Source organism: Dasypus novemcinctus, chromosome 17 (genome assembly GCF_030445035.2).
Source record: "Dasypus novemcinctus isolate mDasNov1 chromosome 17, mDasNov1.1.hap2, whole genome shotgun sequence".
Classification (NCBI taxonomy): Eukaryota; Metazoa; Chordata; class Mammalia; order Cingulata; family Dasypodidae; genus Dasypus; species Dasypus novemcinctus.
In genome coordinates this window covers 37,668,479-37,684,559 of record NC_080689.1, presented here as the reverse complement: position 1 = coordinate 37,684,559, position 16,081 = coordinate 37,668,479, and the positions used below count along the sequence as shown (strand labels likewise).

At 38.1% G+C, this 16,081-nt stretch overlaps 1 long non-coding RNA gene across 1 annotated transcript in view; it reads left to right on the top strand.

The window, feature by feature from the left end:
* Window positions 1-1,019, top strand: part of LOC131273957 (uncharacterized) — a 71,700-nt gene extending 70,681 nt beyond the window's left edge. Inside the window, exon 4 of the long non-coding RNA XR_009181142.2 lies at window positions 301-1,019. This is a non-coding gene — a long non-coding RNA (uncharacterized lncRNA). The remainder of the gene's footprint in view (window positions 1-300) is intronic.
* The last annotated feature ends 15,062 nt before the right edge of the window (window positions 1,020-16,081 follow it).

Genomic DNA, 16,081 nt, shown 5'->3' with positions numbered 1-16,081 from the left:
GGCTGGAAAAGGCCACTTAAAAACACTTTAGAAAGGCAATGGAGTTTTTGAGGATGCTGCAATTCATCAAGACTCATGTACAGCTCTGCTAAAGAAAAAAAAAGAGAGAATCCTTTCTTCTCTTTACCTTTTCTAGCCTAGTTAGAGAAGATAAGGTCATGATATTTTCATTTTCTCTGGTGATTCACTGAGCCTCTATATATTTGACGAAATCATAGACATAAAGCCTCCAGCAGACTTTAAAAAGATATACTCAGTTCAACAAACATTTACTAAGGATCTTCTTTGTCCCAAGCACAGTTCTAGGCACTGCAGACATGAAAGAAAAGAAGCTCTGAGAAAGATGACTCGTATCTTCAGGTTGCAGCCACCATCACAGCCACCATCATTGAGAACTCTCCTGGATTATGGGCAGTCATTTAATCCAGCTCTCATAAGAGCAGGGTGCATTCCCTATGCACTCTGGACCCTGAAGCTTCATAATTAAGGAACAGAACATCCAGCTTGCCTAATAATTGTTGTGGACCCAAGAAGATGTTTAAAATTAGTCCTGAAATTTCCTGACATTTGTACACTTTTATTGTTGCCTAGTATATTGCATCCCTTATCATTGGGAAACATGGATACCTGTTTTCTAAGTCTAAATGGCACTTTGAATTTATGGCTGCATTTCTATTTGCTCCTAACAGTATTCACTAGATCAAGGCTGCATGAGAAATTGGATATTTTCCCTACTTTTGCCCCTGAAGAGTGTAATCAAAAATATAACCCAATAAATCTGGCAAATTACCAATAAGATAGCAAACTTTGGGGCACATGTGTAACTGTGCTGTTGGGGAAAAAATACAAAATTATTGACAGTGGAACCAACCAGATTGCATTTTACTATTTACAAACAGGAAGGATGAAACAACAATTCTTCCGTCTCAATGGAATCAAGTATACCACAATGAAAATAAGAAGTCTCAGGGGTGGAGAATATCACTGTTTTACTTCCTATGCAGCTACCTTATATGAAAGAGAACATTTTGAAAGTTCGCTACTAAATTTTTTTTTTTTTCACTCAAAAGTTGGAAACTTGGACAGATAGGAGTCTTAGACAATTTCCTTTCGTAGACTTACTGGTTGTGGTATTGGCCTAGAATTAAACAAATTGCCTTATTCTGATACATGTTCCCTTGACTGTAATAAAAGAAATATTAATTCCAAGTCCATGAGCAGCTACTTAAAAAGGGAAAATTAGGTTGTTATATGAGAATTCAGACTGTCAAGATTCACTTTGTTTGGAAGAAGAACTGGAGAACTTGGGGCCATAAGGGGGCTTCTTGTTCTTGAGCTAGAGACAAATAAGTTATAAGGAATCAACCTCGCTGTCTTCATTCCGCCGTCTCTCCTTAAAATGATTCTCTTCCCAGACAGTGGCTCATAGCCTCTGCCTGCCAGTAGTTATTATAGACTGAAGAAGCAGAGCGCGGCAGAACAAATAAAAGCCTTTGCTCCCTAAATCCTCCATATCAAAACATTCAGCTTCAGGTAGAGAGGCTAACTGTGGAAGCCCTTGTGGCTTTGTTTGGAATATCACCTTTGTACCCAACACTCACTCAGCATTTACCAATTTCATGTCGGGCTATTGCTGGACGTTCAGTGGGAAATGGCACAGTCCCTGCTCTGAGGAGGTCACAGGCAGATTTCCCCCTATGGGCAGGAGATTTTCTGGCACTCTATGATGCATCCCTTTACTTTATTTCCATTTATCTCAAGCATATATTTTCATAAAAACTCTCATAATCCTACCATTCCATTAAACATTCCCTGACCTCACATTCTTTCCCTCCAACCAACACAACTAGTCTGCATTACCCTTTGGATATTCAATAGTTCCTGTTCTAACTTGTGACACAAATTGGATTATTATAAATACTATTATTATTACATGATATTTAGGATTTCTTGTGTATTTGTTTCATTTCCCTAAGCTATAACATCCATGAAAGTAAAAACATCTTCATCTATGTTTTTTCAAATCCTTCACAAAATTTAGATAGTACTATATGTGCAGTAGCCATTCAATGACTAATGTTTTTTAGAAGGAAGGAAGGAAGAAAGGAAGGAAGGGAGGGAGGGAGGAAGGAAGGAAGAAAGGAAGGGAGGGAGGGAGGATGGGAGGGAGAGAGAGAATGGGAGGGAGGGAGGATGAAAGGAAGGAAGGGAAGTTGGAGGGAGGGAGGGAGGATGGAAGGGAGAGAACTGACTGAACACTTCTAAGTACTTACTCATTTACCCAATCGAAATTTCATTCATATTAGTATGTTTCACAAAAGGCAACACACTTAAATGCAAATCATGATGGATGCCAGGTAAGTACGGAAGAATGTTATAATATTGAATTTGATCTATGAACCTGAAAAGTGGATGGAGTGATCTTGTTTAATGACAGTATTTTTTATTATTTATGTTCAGCTATATATGTGTGTGAGAAAGTAAAAACACTTGAATAAAACAAATATATTGAAACATAATCCCAAAAGTCTGGTTCTTATGTGTTCATTCTTTCCTATTACTGATTTTATATATAATTTCCAAAATCACAATTATCCCTCTCCTGCCCTATTCCTTTTCCTCTTCCAAGACCTGCTAACTCTTAACCAAATAGGTGATGCTACTATGAATGACTGGCAGCAGGATATACCAGTAATTGTCACTTGCTAGTATAAGCACATAAGGGACTTCAGTCCAGGATCCCAGCTAAGCTGGCGAGATGGGATCCTGGAATTTAGAGAGACAGCTGTCCTTCACAATAAACATTAGCAAAGACAATTTGGGACCCCTTCCAACAGGTATAGCCTATTATTTCTATGGTTTAATTTGAACATCTTTATCTTTAATTTAAGGGTAACTATGAATGAAACATTAAAATCAGCAGAAAAAAGAAGGCACATCTCTAAGAGCAATATAGAGGTATCACATGATGCTTCTTTTTTTTCTTTATCACATTCCAATGCTTTGAGATCTCAATCTCTATATACCCAAACCAAGGGCCAAGCAGAAGTAGAGAAACCTGGCAGACCCAAGACGGACGCTTACGTTAAACATCTCTCTTCTGGCTCCTATCACTGGGTTTTGTCCCCTTTCATGGTGTTTTTTGTTTGTTTTTTTTACTGCAATTTTGACTTTTACAAGTAGGGCAAAATTTGAACTATCTCCTGATTTTGAGAGCTGGACCAGTAAAATGATAGATGCCCTGAAGGTATCCTTAGGAAAGAAACTTAAAATAAAATCAGGTTCAGAGAATTAGTTCAGTCCCATTTTCTCTGGTCAGAATGGTGTAAAATTGAAGTAAAAAATGAAGTCATGCAGAGCTGCGAGCAACACCTGCTCTCCAGTTCATCGGACTTGCCCAGGACAAATAACAAAATGATGATGATGGACAACTCCCCATCCCCCCAAAAAACAGAGTATCTACAATTGCAAACAAGCATTTCCTTCCATCTGCCCTCTAAGTTCTAAGCCCTTCTCAATCTGAAGCAGAGCAGGCATCACCATCCCAAAATTTTGAAGATTAGGGACTGAACAAACATAAGGGGGAAATGCAACTATGGACCAAAGTAGACTTATTATTGTAGTAACAGAAGATCTTGTAACATTGATATAAAGATAATGATCACCAGAGTTTCTGAAGGGAGGGAGAGAAAAGAATAGGTGAACATGGCGCATTTCTAGGGCACTGAAACAGTTCTGCATGATATTGCAATGACAGATACAAGACATTATAACATTTTGTCAAAACCTATAAAATTGTATGGTGCAAAATGTAAACCATAATGTAAATTATAGACCTTGCTCAGTAGCAATGTTTCATATTTGTTCATCAAGTATAACAAGTGGATCACACTAATGTAAGATGTTATTAACAGGGGAAAATGTAGGGTGGAGGGGTATATGAGAATCCCCTATACTTTTGAAGTAACTTTTCTGTAATCTAAAACTTCTTTATTTTTTTAATATTTTATGGAAAAAAAAAGAAGTCCTGGATCTGCTGCTATATGTATATGACGTTGGACAAGAATTTAACCTCTCTCTGAGCTTCAACCCTCCCATTTTTAAAATAAAAATATTCTTAACAACCAGCATACAAGTTTGTTCTGAATTTTGAATGAAATAATGTTATGGAAGTACCTTTGGTAAATCATATTTGCTATTTGTAATAAATTATAATCTCTTAAAGGGTCACACTTGGAAGCAAAAAATAGACACCAGAATAAACTGGTCTGCTTTTACAAATGTGGGTAAGGCAGAAGTGGTATAAAATTTTGCAGGAGGGAAGGAGACTGAGTGGCATGTGGGAGATCAGAGACTGAAAAAACATTTCTAAGTGGAAACCCAATGCCTGTGATGAGGAGGGCACAAAGTGATTTTCCCAGTCTCTGCACAAATAGGTATTTCTCGATACCTCAGGATCTTCCTTGGACCAAGTTTTCTAACAGTCTGTCAAAAGGTCAGAAGCACTGGAAAAATTAATCTCTAGGGAAATCTATTCAACCAAATGGAAGTTTGAAAAGCAAGAAAGGAAAAAAACACCTTATATAAAATTCTTTATAAGCGACAGAAGATATAAACTGTGGGGTGAGATATTGTATTTCCCTGTACACTGTCTGTAAAGTCATCTCTTCTCTTAGGAAATGTTGTTTCTATTGGACTCTAAGCTATTTGTCATTCTGGGCCCAAACAAAATATTTTTCATAAGAACATCAGAAATGCCATGCTGAAACAAACCAATGGTCCCTCTACTCCTGTGTTTTGTCTTTGAAAGTGGCACCAAGGGAGGAGTCATGAGAGGACACAGATGCTCTATTTTCATGGCTTTCAAAAATTCTTGACTGTGGCTTACAGTTGGAAATAAAGTTTACTTTGTTATCCACACACACAAACACACAACTATACATATTTCTGTATATAAAACTAATTCTTTGTTTTCCACCCATTAAATTTTTTAAAAACTACTGGCCCCAACCCATTAAATTGATTTCAAGATTCACTAATAGAATCACAACTGCCAGCTTGAAAAATCTTGCTCTATTTGCTGTCAGCCTCAAAGGCAAGAGATGTATCTCTAACACTCCCATTTTTTCTTTAACCTAGAGAGGATCTATTACCCATGAATTTACCTAAAGCTTCCTTTTGGGGAAACAAGTTCTGCAAGAGTAAATACTCACAATATGAAGTGGAATTGACTGTTACTTGTGATTCTGTAGTACTTTCAGATATGATCAAGAGATTTAGATGAAAAACAAGTAGGCTTAAATTCCCTCCTCTTCCTCAGAGATTCCATCCCTAAGGCAGAGAGGCTACAAAATGAAGCTTATGGGAAGTGGATGTGGCTCAAGTGATTGGATTGAGCTTCTGCCTACCACATGGGAGGTCCCGGATTCAGTTCCTGGTGTCTTCTAAAAAAGATGAGCAAGACAGAGAGCTGGCAAGAGCTGATGAGCTGGCGTGGTGATCTGACACAACAAGATGATACAACAAAGAGACACAGGAGGAGAAACACAATGAGAGGCACAACAAAGCAGGGAGCAGAGGCGGCTCAGGCAATTAGATGCCTCCCTTCCACATCGAAAGTTCCTGATTCAGTTCCAGTGCCTCCTCAAAAAAAAAAAAAAAAAGGAAGATGAGCACTTAGTGAGCACAAACAACAAGGGAGGGGGGTAGAAATAAAGAAATCTCTAAACAAAAAAGCTTATACTGGATTAAACCTTATCACAGTGAGAAACTTAGAGCATTCCTGGAGGATTATTTGGTAATTTTATAACAAGGTCCCTTGAGCACTGATTTATCAAATACATATTATGGCCTAGATTGCATTTTCCAAATGTCGTTTTCCCAATATGTTTCATCCCTCATGTTTTTCTTCACTGCAACCCTGCCACAGCCCAGTAAGAGATGGCACTTATGGGTGACAACAGAATCAACCATGCTGAATTGAAGTTGACATCCAACAAAACTTCTGAGTTCAGAAACCAAGTCTAGCATTCTGGAAGCCAGGTGCCCAAGGTAGACATTTTCACCTGGAGGTCCCCAAATCCTCCAGTTATATGGGGAGATGTCTTTCAGTCCTTTAATATTTAAACAAAATCACACAAAAAAGAGAGATGATATTTATCCCTGCCACCCTTGAATCTGGTGGGCTCTGTTACTGCTTTGACCAATAAAGTATGGAAGAAGAGATGAGGCCCAGGCCCATGGATAACCCTTAGCTGACTGGAGCATCCTCTTCCTGGCTCTGAGGCCAGCCACCAGGTAATGGGTGCAACCACACTGAAGCCATTATGTGAGAAGCCCAAGCTGAGTGAAGAAGCCCTGCAAGATGGTATGCCACAGAGTATGGGGAGGGAAAAAAAGAAAAAGAGTGTGATGGGAGCCAAGAAGCAGCAAAGTGCCCTGGAGAGCATACTGTCTTGGAAAGTGATCCTATAGCTCCAACTGTATATACCAACCCCCCAAGACAAACCCTTTCTGAGTTCCTGACTCACAAAGTTTTGAATAAAATAAGAAATTGCTGTTTTAAGCCACTAAATTTTAGGGTGGCTTGTTTTGTAGTAATAGATTAAAAAATTATCCACATCATGTGCATCTGAAGTTAGTCTATGACCAAACAAAAAAAAGGATTGAATTTGTGATAAGTGTATTTTCCAGCAAGAAAATAAACATAGATAATGTAATGTGAACTTAATTCATTAAAATGTGAATATGAAAAGAATACTCAAATAATTTGGTTGCTCCTTTTTTGCTAATATTCATATTTAGCTAATATCTATCCATTAATTCCTTTCTCTTTTTCTTTCTAGACTGAGTGCCTAGTATGTCTTACGGACTCTGCTGGGCATGGGGGAATTCAGGGTCAACATGACACCATCTTTGATCCTGAAAGTGCCAGTTTATTAGGGGAGAGAAAAGTAAAGAGATCATTATATTTTATCAGCATCAGGAAAAGTTATTCAGGAAGGCTTCACAGAGATGATTATTAAGCTGAATCTTTCAGGATGAATAGGTGAAGAAGAGAAAGTTGAGGTATATATATATTATGCAGAAAACAAAATAGTGGCATTCCAAGGACAGAAGGTAGAATATTCCAAGGCAAGGAGAAAAGAAGTTATCGTGGGCTAGACGTGGTTTTGGGGATGACAGGTCAGTGGGCAGAGTGGAACAGTAAGACTTAGAATAGTTGGGGCCATATGATGAAAGGCACTGGATGTCCTGCTAAGAAATATAGACTTGGTCCAACAATGACAGCACCAAGGAAATATTTTTGAGGAGAGATATGTCCGGAGCATTTTCATATTGGGGAAGAACTATGACAGGAATTCCCCACAAGCTTTAGACTAATCCACAATAGATAAAAACACAGTTCAGTGGGAATCACTTCTTTTACTTGTTTCCATTCCCAAAATGGAGAGGGGGCAGCCACTTCCCAGGATTCTCATTGACCTATGAGCGTCATTTGATATCAGCAAACAGATATTTTTCTTCAAGAAAAAAGGAAAGAAAACAGTTAACCAAAATTACAGCAGCTCAGAATGGGGGAAGTTTGCACAGAGGATATATATTTCCAACACTGGGATATTACACTTTATCCTCATATCTAATACTATACTTCTATCACAGCTTACAAAGCAGAAAACATAAATCACTACCAAAGATATAACTTTCTGAGGTGCGCTTAGGTTTTTTTCTTATACCACAGGATTTAGCTTGAGAATTTACACTTCTCTAACATTACAGAACAAGTTTCAGCAAAGACAGGGGTCAGGATGTTTGATTTGAGGAAGCTAATCTTTTTATTACTTCAGTGGAGCATCTAAGCAAAGAAAAAAGCAGCTAGACCAGATGGCCTGTGGCTAAACACTTTAACACAAATGGACATCACAGTCCAAAGAATCCTGCTTCTGGAAAGAAAAAGACAGAAAAGAGCCTTAACCTCTGCATGCAAATCTCATGGGAATGACAGAGAAAAATAAAATTCTCCTTCATAGCATATAATGCTTTATTATGATGACCCTGTCTCCAGGGCTATTTAAAATGCTGAGTTCAAGTTCCCTGAGTTCTGATTCCCTTCTCATCAAAAGCACTACCCCATTTTTAACTGAACTTCCCTGGGGGCAGAAAACATCAACTCGCCATATTTATAGCTGGTGCATAATTACTATATGCAATATTTATCTGGCTAGTCATCTGTTTGCACGTCTTCTGGCTAGCTGAAGTTAGTCTTTAGACAGATTTCTCAGCATCTTGTACAGGAGTATGTCATTTTGCTGAATATTTTATAAGGACCACCCAAGGTCCTTCCAGGGACTCCCAGGTAGCTTGGTGAATTTGAGATGTGGAATCATCTTATTCCACTTCCAGGGGAATACCAAAATCATGGGGCAATGACTATAGCTGAAACCTAATCTAGTCAATCTTCAGGGAGGAATATTGGACTCAAGGGAGGAAAGACAGGAGAAGAGATAAAAATTATTATAGATACATATATATTAATCTTGGTCTCTATATAGGTGATTATCACTAAATATCACTTCTATTGAAAAATAATATTAATTCTAAGGAAATATCAACATTTAATATTAAAAAGAACTTTGGAATCAGCCCCTTCCCCCATCCCCATTTTCTACTAAGGCAGAATATTTATGATTGACTAGACATTTTCCTAACAGCTTTCCTCTTATTGCCTTTATTTCCTTTGTTATTTCAACTAATTGCTTTAGAATAACCCTGCCTTTTCCTGAATAAAGACGTTCTCAAAGTAACTTGATTTGTTGATGTACAGAGCCTATCAGTCACATTGCAAAACATGAGCCATAAGAAGGACAAGTGAAGGTCAAGGATGGATCAGTGGGAGGTATTAGTTATTGGGAAGTGACTAGGAAAGTATTTTAGGGGGGCGGGGCAAAATGGTGGCTGAGTGAGCTTACCTGATAATCTCTCCTGCAAAGAAGTGGCTGGGTAGCATTGGAGGTTCTTCGGGACCAGGCTGTTTCAGGAGTTTTGCAGGGCAGGAGGTGTCTGGACATCAACTTGGTGGGAAGGTAACAGAGGAAATTCATCTATAAGATACAATTGAGACTCTATTACATGGAGGTGGGAGCTGTGCACTGGACACTCCCTCCTGGGGTGGGTGAAGCCAGGGCACCGGCGCTGCAGCGGCAATCTCTGGAGGCTCTGCAGTACTGGGGAATTCATAAGCCCTGAGCAGGCTATTGGGGGGTTAACAGGACAGGAGGCCTTTGCAGACCATTTGGGGAGACAAACGGGAGTTTCATTGCGAAGCAGGGAATTTTTGATTGCGGACACAAATAATAGCGCTTCCGCCTAGAGCCCCGCCCCCCCCCCCAAGGCCGGCTGCCGATCTGCAATGGACTTAAATTGCTAGCAATAAAGAGACGTCATCAGGAGGCTGTTACAGGGTCTGGCAGGGTGGAAGACATCTGGAAGCCGATTAGGGGAATATTTTGTGAGGCGTGGGAATTTCGGTTTTGGACTCTCTTATCAGCGTTTCTGGCTGGAGCCCCACCCCTGGGCCTGGCTACTGATCTGCATCATTAAATTGGCTGCAGTGTAGAGGCGCCCCCAGGTGGCTGTTCCAGGGGCTTACAGGGTGGGAGGTGTCCTGAAGCCGAATTGGTGATACATCCACAGAATAGACCCCAGTGAGTGAGTGAATTGCAGGGTTCAGACACGTAAGATAGAGTTTGCGGATGTGACCTCACCCATAGGACTATCACCCAGCTGCGGGGATCCCTGAAGGCTGTGTTGCACTGCAGTGCTCCCAGGCTCCCTGTTAACCAGATTTGAGGTTGCCAGGTCTGAGTCCCCTAAACCCTGGTGGCCCACACTGCAGAGACTCACACCTCTTGAGTCTTCAATATCTCAGACTTTCCATCCCTGAATCCATCATGCCCTGAGGTCCATCGGAGGTCCTTGAATGTCCTAGCCATCAACGTTTGCGTTTTTTCTTTTTTCTTTTGTTTTGTTTTGTTTTATTTTTATTTTATTATATTTTTTATTTTATTTAATGTCCTGATTGCTAACATTGCATTATCTCCTAGTCTTTTCTCCCAGTGTATCCCCCAAAGTCTTTTTATTGTTTTTGTTTTGTTTTGTTTTTGTTTTTATTTTTGTTTTTCAGTTATTTAAGGTTTTTGTTGTTGTTGTTGTTGTTGTTGTTGTTGTTGCTGTTGTGGTTGTTCTATATCTTATTTTTCTTTTCCCTACTTGTTCCCCTCCCTTTATCCACCCCTTTTTTCTTTTTTCCTTTCTTCTTGTTTTTCTTTTTTCTTCTCTCTCTTGTCCCTCATTTTCTCCTTATTTTATTTTATCTTAATTATACAATAGGTGCTACAGGGAACACCTCACATTTGCTAGGTTTCCTCATCCTCTGCTGCCTCATTTCTGTGTGAATTGATTTTGGCTACCTACACTATCCCCTTTCCCCTACATCTTGATATCTGCCATCATCTACTATCTCTCCTATATCCCACCTCCCTTTCTTTGATCCCCAAAGTGTCTAACTCTTAATTTCTAATACCTTTGTTTTGTTTTCTGTCTTTTATCCACTCTTGAAACTATTGCCTTTCTTTTCTCTTTCCCTCTCACACGAAAACAATAGCTTTTTAATTCATACCATATTCCTCCCATATTCAGTCAACTACCTCATTATAGGTACTCTACCTACTGCTATAACTCTACACAACTTACATGAATCTAATATCCATCCTCCCAGATCTCATATTGTTGCTCTGTTAACATTTATCACCAATACTACTTTACACTTTTTCCTTGCTTACACAATTGCCTTTCCCTGGCCCTAATACTTTCCTTTAAAGTGAACTCAACCAGCAATAAGAAATTAGAATAAGAAGAAAAAATTTACAAAGAGAAGATATAACACTTACGCAAAAATAACAGCTAATTAATCCCCAAGACTAGACAAAGAAGCTAAGGAACTGATTAAACCTGTCAAGATAAAATGATGACCAGACAGCAACAAAAATCTACAAACCAAACCAGTAATCAGGAACATGGCTGAATCCAATGAACAAACTAAAAACCAGGAAGGGGAGGAAACTTTGCACAAATAATTAAATATTTCAGAACATTTATCACTGACAAATTTAATGAAGTAAAGGAAGAGGTTAAAAACATGAAGACAACACTTGGAGGGGAAATTACAGACACACGCAAAAAGATAACAGATATGATGGGAATGAACACCACAGTTCAAGAAATCAAAAATACACTTGCTGCAAATATCAGCAGACTAGAAGAGACAGAGCAGAGAATTAGTGATGTGGAAGACAGTACATCGGAAATCAAACAGATAGTAGAATTGATTGATAAAAAGATAGAAAAACTCCAGCTAGGACTTAGGGACCTGAATGACAATGCAAAACACTCAAACATATGTATTATAGGCATCCCAGAAGGAGAAGAGAAGGGAAAGGGGTCAGAAGGAGTGTTGCAGGAAATAATGGCTGAAAACTTTCCAAATCTACTGAAAGAGACAGATGTACATATCCAAGAAGCACAGCACACCCCAATCGTCATAAACCCCAACAGGCCCACCCCAAGACATATACTTGTCAAATTATCCAATGCTCAAGACAAAGAGAAAATTCTAAAAGCAGCAAGAGAAAAGAAAACTATCACATACAAAGGAAGCTCCATAAGATTAAGTGCTGATTTCTCATCTGAAACCATGGAGGCAAGAAGGCAGTGGTATGATATAGTCAAGGTACTAAAAGAAAAAAATTTCCAACCAAGAATACTCTGTCCAGCTAAACTAGCATTAAAAAATGATGGAGAGTTCAAAATATTCAGAGATAAACAGAAATTGAAAGAGTATGCCAACAAGAAACCTCCCCTTCAAGAAATTCTAAAGGGAGTTCTGCAGGAAGAATGGAAAAAACAGGACAGGCAGAGTTGGAGGAGACTGTAAGAGCAACAAAAAAGACAAACAGAGAAGAAAAAACAAACAAAATATGACAAACACAAGTCCAATCAAAATATGGCTAACACAAATAATTCCTTGAAAGTAATAACACTGAATGTCAACTGATTAAACTCACCTACCAAAAGATTCAGACTGGGACATTGGATAAGGAAATATGACCCATCTATATGCTGTCTACAAGAGACACATCTTAGACCCAGAGACTCATGGAGGCTGAAAGTGAATGGTTGGAAAACAATCATACAAGCAAACAATAACCAAAAAAGGCAGGAGTAGCTATATTAATATCAGACAAAATAGACTTTAAATGTGAAACAATTGTGAGAGACAAAGAAGGATACTACATATTAGTGAAAGGGACATTCTGTCAAGAAGATTGAACAATCATAAATATTTATGCTACTAACAAGGGCGCCTCTAAATATGTGAGGCAAATGCTGGAAAAGCTAAGTGAAAGAATAGATGCATGTACAATTATAGTGGGGGATTTTAATACACTGCTATCACCTCTGGACAGAACATCTCAAAAGAGAATCACTAAAGAAACAAAATATTTGAACAGTATATTAGAGGAGCTGGATCTAATAGACATATATAGATCATTACACCCAAACACAGCAGGATATACATTTTTCTCAAGCACACATGGATCATTCTCCAAGATAGACCATATGCTAGGCCACAAAGAAAGGCTTAATGAATTCAGAAAGATCGAAATCATACAAAATAATATCTCTGACCACAGTGGAGTGAAGCTGGAAATTTGCAAGGGCCAGAGGCCCAGATTTCACACCATGATTTGGAAAATAAACATCACACTCTTAGAAAAACAGTGGGTCAAAGAGGAAATCTCAAAAGAAATCAATGACTACCTTGAAAAAATGATAATGATAACACAACATACCAAAATTTATGGGATGCAGCAAAAGCAGTACTGAGAGGGAAATTTATAGCCATAAATTCATATATCAAAATAGAAGAAAGAGCAAAAATTGAAGAACTAACTGCACATTTGGAGGAATTAGAAAAAAAAACAACAAAGTAATCCAACAGGAAGAAGAAGGAAGGAAATAACAAAGATAAGAGCAGAACTAAACAAAATAGAAAATAAGAAAGCACTTGAAAAGATAAACAAGACCAAGAGCTGGTTTTTTGAGAAGATCAACAAAATTGGCAAACCTTTAGCGAGACTAACAAAGAAAAAAAGAGAAAAGATGCAAATACACAAAATAAGAAATGAGAAAGGCGATATCACCACTGACCCCACAAAAATAAAGACTATCATAAGAGGATATTTTGAAAAACTATATTCCAACAAAAATGACAATTCAGAGGAAATGGAAAAATTCCTAGAAACACATAAGCAGCCCATATTGATGAAAGAAGAAATTGATGATCTCAACAAACCAATCACAAGTAAAGAGATAGAATCAGTCATTAAAAACCTCCCAACTAAGAAGAGCCCAGGGCCAGACTGCTGCACAGGTGAATTCTACAAAACATTCTGGAAAGAACTAACACCAATCCTGCTGAAACTATTCCAAAAAATCGAAACAGAAGGAACATTGCCTAACTCCTTCTATGATGCCAACATTACCCTACTACCAAAGCCAAACAAAGACACCACAAGAAAGGAAAATTACAGACCAACTTCTCTAATGAACCTAGATGCAAAAATACTTAACAAAATACTTGCTAATCATATTCACCAACACATTAAACGAATTATACATTGCATTCCAGGTATGCAAGGATGGTTCAACATAGAAAATCAATCAATGTAATACACCATATAAACAGATTGAAGGAAAAAAATCACATGATTATATCTATAGATGCAGAAAAAGCATTTAACAAAATACAGCACACTTTCTTGATAAAAACACTCCAAAAGATCAGAATACAAGGAAATTTTTTGAACATGATAAAGAGTATATATGAAAAACCTATAGCCAACATTGTTTACAATGGAGAAATCCTAAAATCCTTCCCTCTAAAGTCAGGAACAAGACAAGGATGCCCATTGTCTCCCCTTCTATTTAACATTGTCTTAGAAGTACTTGCTCGAGCACTGAGGCAAGAACCAGATATAAAAGGCATTTGGATTGGAAAGGAAGAAGTCAAAATTTCATTATTTGCAGATGACATGATTCTATACATAGAAAACCCTGAGAGATCTACAACAAAGCTCCTAGAACTCATAAATGAGTTTAGTAAAGTCGCAGGTTATAAGATCAATGTGCAAAAATCAGTAGCATTTCTGTACACCAATAATGAGCAGGATCAGGAGGAAATCAAGAAACAAATACCATTTACAATAGTAAATTAAAAAATCAACTATTTAGGAATAAATTTAACTAAAGATGTAAAAAACTTATACACTGAGAACTATACAAGACTGTTCAAGGAAATCAAAGAAGACCTAAATAAATGGAAGAATATTCCCTGTTTATGGATAGGAAGACTAAATATTATTAAGATGTCTATCCTACCAAAACTGATCTACACATTCAATGCAATCCCAATAAAAATCAACACAGCCTTCTTTAAGGAACTAGAAAAACTAACTATGAAATTTATTTGGAGAGGAAAGAGGCCCCGAATAGCCAAAGACATATTGAAAAAGAAAAACGAAATTGGAGGAATCACACTACCTGACTTCAAAACATACTACAAAGATACAGTAGTGAAAACAGCATGGTATTGGCATAAGGAGAGACACACAGACCAATGGAATCGAATTGAAAGTTCTGATATAGAACCTCATATATATATCCTTATAATATTCGATAAAGCCACCAAACCCTCTCAACTGGGAGAGAATGGCCTATTCAACAAATGGTGCCTGGAGAAATGGATATCCATATGTAGAAGAATGAAAGAGGATTACCATCTCACACCCTATACAAAGATCAACTCAAGGTGGATCAAAGACCTAAACGTAAGAGCCAAGACCATAAAGACCTTGGAAAGCAGTGTAGGGAAACATCTACAGGACCTTGTAATAGGAAATGGCTTCATGAATATCACACCAAAAGCACAAGCAGCAAAAGAACAAATAGATAAATGGGACTTCCTCAAAATTAAAGCCTTCTGCACCTCAAAGGAGTTTGTCAAGAAAGTAAAAAGGGAACCCACACAATGGGAGAAAATATTTGGCAACCATATATCTGATAAGAGACTTACAACTTGCATATATAAAGAACTCATATATCTTGAAAATAAAAAGATAAACAACCCATTTAAAAAATGGGAAAAAGATTTAAACAGACACTTCTCCAAAGAAGAAACACAAATGGCTAAAAAGCACATGAAAAAAAAAATGCTCTAAATCTCTAGCTATCAGGGAAATGCAAATCAAAACTACAATGAGATACCATCTTACTCCCACAAGATTGGCAGCTATGAAAAAAACAGAAGAATACAAATCCTGGAGATGATGTGAAGAAATGGGAACACTCATCCACTGCTGGTGGAAATGCAGAAGGATCCAACCATTCCGGAGGACAGTTTGGCAGTTTCTCAAAAAACTAACCATAGATTTGCCATATAACCCAGCAATACCTCTGCTGGGTATATACCCAGCAGAACTGAAAACAAGGACACAAACTGATGTACACCAATGTTCATAGCAGCATTGTTCACTATTGCCAAAAGTTGGAATCAACCCAAATGCCCATCAACAGATGAGTGGATCCATAAAATGTGGTATATACATACAGTGGAATACTACTCGTCTTTAAGAACAAATACACTACAAACACACGTGATAACATGGATGAATCTTGAGAACCTTATGTTGAGTGAAGCAACACAGGCATTGAAGGACAAATACTACATGACCTCAATGATATGAAATAAGCAAGCTGTCTCAGAGAGCTAGAGACTGGAAGATAGGCTTACAGGAAATCGGGGTTGGAGGAAGGATGTGAGCTGACATCTGCAGGGGTGGAATCTATGATGACCTGGTGGTAAGTATGAGCACAAAGAAGAGATAAAATGGAGGCAAGGGGTTGCCTTTGGGTGGGGCTTTGCAGGTTTGAGGAGGGCTGGGGATGGGCGGAGGGGTAATAT